Below are 7,413 nucleotides of genomic sequence, written 5' to 3' on the forward strand. Positions count from 1 at the left end.
GATTTACTTACATTTTTCAAGGCAAACGGTTTCCTATGAGTTTTTTAAAAGTAAAATAAACTTGTCTCGTAATTATTACGTTTTTATGTATTTTTAAAAATATATTTTAAAATATATATACAATATATATATACTTAAATATTTAAAATATGTAAAATCAGGCTAAATGTAGCAGATAAATCCTGGGTTATAACAGGGCTAAAGCTCTGAGATGGTGTTTATATGAGGCCTATTGCTCAGTGGGTTACTATATGTAGAGATAAATTTGCTCATTGAAAAAAGAGCTTTTGTGTTTGTGTCTCATGAGTGTTTGCACATTTATCCACAATTGTGTTTATTTAGTGTCTCATTTAAGTCCTTGTTCATCTAAATTGTCACAGCCTTATTCTTGATCAAATCTCCTACCAGCCGGAGTCTCACGGGTTGTAAAAATTATTTGTGTTTATTTTGCGCTCATTGTGCAATTCTCTACCCTCTGTATTATTCCCCAGCATGAGTCTGTGGTTCATATACACCGCTGATGTCATTAACATAAAGGGGGACAGGGAACACTGAGCTCCCAGCAGCTCCCCTGTTTCTTCTCAGAATAAAGTGACCGTTTCCCGTTTTACCCCCCCCCCCCCCCCCCCCCCCCCCTTCCCTACGCACCACATTTCAATCATTACTCTGATTTTTGGGGACAATGACGAGCACGCTGCATTCTCAGCAGTCGCCTCCGTCAACGTAGCACAATCTTTATGTAAATGTATTCAGATGCATTCCCAGCCCCATAGACCATCATCTCTGCTGGGTGGTGGTGGAGGCTGTTCAGTCACATTTTCTCCCGTAGCAGGCTAGCAGGCTGAAAAACGTGCAACACGGCTGGTGGAGCACACGGCGAGGTGGACCCCTGCCAACGCGCCTCAGAAACCCCTATTAAACCCTATGTTTATATTGGGGCTGTGATTTACAAATGTGCGTTTTCTCGCCTTCAGGCATGTGCACCCCCTATGTCGGTCTGCTTTTTCATCAGGCGCGCAGCAGACAGCAATAGAATTTGCGAGGACGGGGTCCTTGCTGCATGTGCACGGCGAGATGGGAAGGGGAGGGGAGCGAGAGAGCAAGAAGAGGTGTGTGTGTGTGCATTTTCATCTTAGTGGGTGCTCCCTCTGTGGAGCCCAGTGATCTGCTCATATTGAGATATTTCCTGAGCGCGTTGACACAATTATGCGCTCACACACACACACACACACACACACACACACACACACACACACACACACACTGTTCATTTGTGATCAGCTGCTCAGCTCTGGTTCATCTCTAATGTTCTGAACTTGACTCTCAGCAAGTTCATTGTTATTCATTTCATTGTCATCCTGAGCGCCCTGCGAGACTGACTTAGTCTGCAGCCCAGCTTTCCCAGGCAGGACTGTGTTTGTCACACGCACACAAAGGCCCACACAAACCTATTGTTTCAGCAGCAGGATGTCTGTAGTCCTCTGGGTAAGCGTGTGTGCTGACTGTATCAGAGGACACGGTGAGACGGCGCAGTTTGTCAATGACCCGGTTCTGCTGCATGCAACTGCTGCAAAGTTCAGTTCTCAGGTGATTAGATGCAGGGGAAGCAGGTGCACAGAGTCCTCTGCGTGGGATTATGTTGTCTTTGTTTCCGCGAGGCGTTGAGGGAGGATTTGAAATATTAAAATCCGATTTTAAGTTTGACTGCCAAAAAATTTCAGATAAAACCAAATAAAACCACTTTTTATTAGGGCTGTCAGTGTTAACCCCTTAATCACGATGCAATTAAGGTCTGCACATAATGTGCTTTTTTGTTGTTTTTTTTTCCATTGTGTTTATGGCCAGCTGACATTTCCGTCTTTATTAGGCTGTACCGTGCTGAGTTTTATTGATAGTGAGTGATAATACTGGTATCACATGAAACTAGAGGAATCCAATCATGTCATGTTAGCTTCTCAGTAAGAGGGTGCAATAATGCTCCAAAGTTAGGCTAAATTTTGGCGATGAAAATCAGTATTGTCATTGCACAGGGGTCCCTTGACCTCTGACCTCGAGATATTTGCATGAAAATAGGTTCTGTGGGTATGCATGAGTCTCTCCTTTACAGACATGCCCACGTTATGCTAGACCCATGCAGGTTTTTGCTGTCATCTGATTCCTTATCAAGACAGTCTGGTAAGAATTTCTTCACCTTGTCATTATGGACTTCAAGATTGTTTTGAAATGCAAAATAATTGAAAATGTGATTAATCCAAATTAACTAAAAAAATGAATCATTTGACAGCCCTATTTTTTGTGGTTGCCGTCATAACTTTAAAGTTTCTTATATTCGTCAAGAATTACTCTTCAGCCTTCTCTTTCCCTCTTATGCTGTTGCCCTCAATGTCTCCTTTCTTTTTTCTTTTTTTTTTTACTTTCTCCGTCTGGCGCATGAAAACCAGGGGCTGCAGTTTGCTTAGCTGAGTCCATAAAGAGGCGTTTTAAAAAGCTGTGTTAACAGACCAACAAAGCTTTAAATGTGCCCCCCTCTGTGAGGGGGTGGTTCCCATAGGGATGTAGCGTGGCGCTCCATTGGTAGGCCTCTATCCGGCCTCTCATTCAGCCCAACGCTCAGTCACGGCCACTTATGGTAGGAGGGAAAATCACACAATTCAGCTCAGGCCTGATCCAATGACATGTTTTTTTAATGAGGTGGCTCTATGTCTTTGTTTGGGCACCAAATTCAAGTCCAGACCTGAGCAAGTCCTGCTGAATAAGATGCAAGGCCATGGCCGGGCACAACTTACAAAAAAAACACACAAAGAGCTTGGCTTCTGTAGAGCCTGTGAATAGCACTCTGCTTTCCACTGTTCCTCTCGAGAACGTCAGCGGTACTGAGCACGCAGACTCTGAGAATTTATTTAAAAGCTTAATTTATTACTGCTAACAACGGTTTTTGCAGTGTTTTGTTAGTGTCGTCTGTGTAAACCTTGTTTGAAAAAATGTGGGGTGAAAGGTGTAAATGCGTGGACGGACAAGCTGAAAATTCGTGTTTGTTTTTAACAGAATAAAGTGACGGTCGAAAGAAGCGCCTGTTAGCCATTTCTAGCCCCTCCAGTTATTTTTTCCAGGGTCACACACAGAGCGATTTCTTTCTCTTTCATTTTCGCCGGCCTGTGTCTTTTTCAGAAAAACGCCACACCATATATCACACATATATGTGCACGTGTCATACAGTGTGTGTACATCTGCGAGCGTGCCAGGCGCTCATTGGCTTGTATGTTCAGGGGTGAGGACTGTCATTAAACTGTCCGCCTGCATCACCAGACTCAACCATCACCCTGCCTGGCTGTCCATTCTGCTTCTCGCTGGGCCATAGAACAACACGCACGCACACACACACACACACACATACACACACAAACAAACACACACACACACACACACACACACACACACACACAGATTCACTTGGCCATCAGCCAGGATTCACATACACAAAGCATACAGTATGTCTCCTCACTCGACACACCACTGATACAAGATTTGGAGGGTTGATATTAATACTGATATTTGGATATTAAAGCTGCAGAGAGCTAATTCCTTGTGCCATTATTTAAAAAAAAAACATTTTATGCCAATAAAATAAAAAAACTGTGTTCCTACATAGAATATAGACCCTTACAATGCAGCAGCGTTTCCGTGTCACTTCTTTTGATGAGAATAATAGCTGATCACTTGAAAAATGATGATGATTTATTTTTCAAATTACTCCATTTGAATGATTTTTAGATGCAGTATTTTACAAGAAAAAAAAACGTTGGAAAAAGCTTGACGAAAATAAATATGCCGAAAAACTTCAGTCACTAAACTCAACTGCTGCTATTCAGGGCAGACGCCTGTATGGGAGGGCCTTTTAATTCCTTTCACACTAAATTCTCGCTCAGCGAAGATGGGAAACACTACTGAATTGTTTATTTAAACCAGTATGGGTGTAAAAATTCAAATAACATGTCATTAACTAATTATGTATTTTTCAAAACCGTAAGCTTTAGAAATAATGAACGTAGCTACTGTGCCGTCACACATTGATTTGTGGACTGCTGTTTTAAGGCTGGTGTTTGGCATTTAGGCCGTCGTAATTTTGTTAATTTTCGAGGTGACCATGTTTGGACGAGAGGGTGGAGCTGTGAAGGAGTGAGAGGGATTGACTCTGTTCTGGTGTCAGCCTCAAGTGGCCGTTTGATGAACTACAGTTTCTGCGTTGGCTTTATTTCTCAGCTTCGGAGGTTGCTGCTTGGTCAAAACGTGGAGGCGCACCCTGCTAGTAAATGGGACTCTGCATTTGACTGGGACTCGGCTTTTAATTGATTAAACATTTAAAGCAAGTAACAAAAGTGCGACTTGCAAATACTATTAATATATGAGCTGGAGAGCTGTTAGTTTGTTTCCAGCTTGCAGACCATATATCATCACGTTAAACGGCACCATGGTAACTGTCTGACTCAGTGAGTGGTAGTGGCGGTCGTGTCAGCAGCTAAGGCATGTGTTTTTGTATCTGCATGAATATTTAGTCATATTTTACAGTCATGGAGCACCTGTGCAGCTTGCAAATCTCTTTAACACATGAGCTTTTAGTTTGCTCGCAGTGAATGAATCCTCACGTTCGAAAGCCAACAGCAACAGTTTAACTTTCTGCTAACGCTAACTATTAACCAGGAGATTCAAATCCCCCCCAAAAAAACATCCTTGGCAAGAAACATCCTGCAAACTACAAAAAAAAGTAAATGCTTTCAAGAAATCTACATTAAAAATTGGCTGCAGGAAGACTATTAGATTTTTATCAAAGATCAGGGAAAAACACCCAAAAAAAGATAAACATAGTCTTGTAATTATATATTTGGGATGATGGTACCAAAAATAACATTTTTTATTTTTTTATTCATTCATTTATTCTCAGCTTATTTTCAGGTACTTTTCAGGTTCTTGTAACGTTTTAGTCATTTCTTGCTAATTTTAGGCCATTTCTTGCTCATTGCCTTCTCCCTGTAATTTTAGAAGAAATCAAGCCAATTTGCTCATGTTTCAAAGAGTTAACTTCATATGTCAATAGCCACTTAATTTGATTTTATTTAAACTGTATTTCATTTAACAATTTTGTATGTTAATAGCAGTATAAAGAAAATTTCAAAATATAGAGATATACTGTATATCGTGATATAGCCTAAAAAATATGGCTATGTTATTTTAAAGCCGTATCGCTCAGCCCTGGGTGGAAAAGGTGTTTCATAAGGCATGATGACCACTTTCAATTGCAATCTTTGTTCATTTTATTTACTAAATAGCAGCAACAATAAACTAAATTAAGTCATTTCCTCACAGTGAAATAATAAAAATACTAAATAAATAAGATTAATAGAAAAGATTGATGTTCAATTTCACCAAAGGCCAATATTGTGTTAACGCCACAACACACTGTCCCAATGAATCCGCCTGCCTGGATGCTGAAGTACTCTTCTAGCCTCTCATCCAAGCAGCCCATCAGCCAGGCTACTTGTCTCTGATTTAGTCCGACTCTGTTCTTCGCTCACGTTCAAGGCTGTGGTAATGGGGGAATTAGTATGCAGAGAAGCAGACGGACGGCCCCGTGGATCTAATAGGTAGCCAGACTGGGGAAGAAGGCTGGAGTGGGGGGAAAGAGCATCTCTAGCAGAGAGGGAGTTAAGCATGGCCTCTCCCTCACTTCTCCTCCTCCTATCCTCCCCTCTCCCCTTTATCGCCTCGTTCCCCATGCCCTGTCCCGGACCTTAATGGGACGTCAGACGGACAGCCTCGCCTGAATTGAGCAGGGAGAGCAGCCTCCACCCCCCTTGTTGTCTATCCAAAAAAAAAAAAAAAAAAGAGAGACTCCCCACCCCCCCGCCTCCCCCTTCTTGCGCTCACACAGCTAGAGCACCCATAGCTGCTCCCCTCGGTTCTCAGGGGCTATTGAGGGGGTCCCAGACACCCTCCGCTCCTCAGCCCCTCAGCCTAACTCTGCATAAATTAGGCACGTCTCCCTGGTGTCTCGTCAGCCGGTCGGGGCACCCCTGGCCCCGGGTCTGCCGTCTCCCAATCTGCTGCTCCTTCTCCCCTCATGCTGTCACCTTCTGTCTCCACCTCCCCCATCTACTGTATCCCATCAATCCTCCGCTTATTCTTCCCACAGAGCTCCTTTCCTTACGTTAAACTGCTCAAACTGATCATATTAGACTTTAACTGACCCTTCTCTCTCTCTTCTTTACACACTCTCATACACTACCACACTCACACTTCACATTTTATTTTCTAATTGTTTTTGTTTGATTTACGTTACTTAACCTTGAAAAAGGAAAAGAAATATAATTATAAATCTTAATTTATGTTTACTTTATGTCTAAGTGTTAAGTTTTCTTGAGATTTAGCTGCATTTACTTATTTTGTGAAGTTGTTGCAACTTAAAAATAACAAGTGAAATAACCTTGTTCTTTCAAAATGTTAGCAACTCCAGTAAATCAAGTTAGTCTCACTTAACCTTATCACGAAAAAGAGGATTTTGCCAGTGATGAAGTTAGGATCTGTGAGTTCCATTTTCTTAATATGTTTACGAAAATACAAATATGATTATGCAGCCAGCAGAATACAAATATGTAGCACAGGTTTACTAGAGTTTCTAAAACTGGGAAAGACTGATTTAATAAAACTTGTCATTTTCAAGTTGCAACAACTTCATGCAAGTAAATACAACACAATTTTAAGTAATCTTTTCATGTAGACATTAAGTAACATAAATTCAGATTAATATTTTTATTTACTTACATTTTTTAAGGCAATCACTTTCCAAGATTACTTTAAGTAAGTTTTTTTATTGACTTTGTTGGCTTGTTTGTTTACTTCTCTTGATTACACAGCATTTGTATTTATTATCTATATTGTGGTGAGATTCCTCATAAAAGTGTTTTTTAAATCTCACACATGCAACCTTGTATTCATTTGTTGTTTTTCTAGTGTTCTGTTTTGTGCAATTTAATCTTAATATCTTCTTTCTGTAATTTCGTACTTTCCTGTGTCTTATTCCTCCACTTCCCCTCCGTCTTTTCTTACCCCTAAATCCCTTGACACACTCACGCCCGCCTTACCTGCTTTATATTCTCCACATTCTCTGTATCTATCTCTACTTTTGTTATCCTTCCAGCACTTTGTTACCCCGACCAACCAAGCACTCTCGTGTCCTCACCTCTCCTCTCCTCTCCTCTCCTCTCCTCTCCTCTCCTTTTCAGCCAGGATATTGTTTACATCTGTCTTGCTAATCACTGGCAGAGCCTCTCTAGACCTCACAGATGTTGCAATAATACAGGGGATTAGCAGGCTTAACACTGGGGCTTATTTGGGGAGTTTTCCCGATGGCCTGGCAGC

The sequence above is a fragment of the Plectropomus leopardus genome, chromosome 3 (genome assembly GCF_008729295.1).
Source record: "Plectropomus leopardus isolate mb chromosome 3, YSFRI_Pleo_2.0, whole genome shotgun sequence".
NCBI lineage: Eukaryota > Metazoa > Chordata > Actinopteri > Perciformes > Serranidae > Plectropomus > Plectropomus leopardus.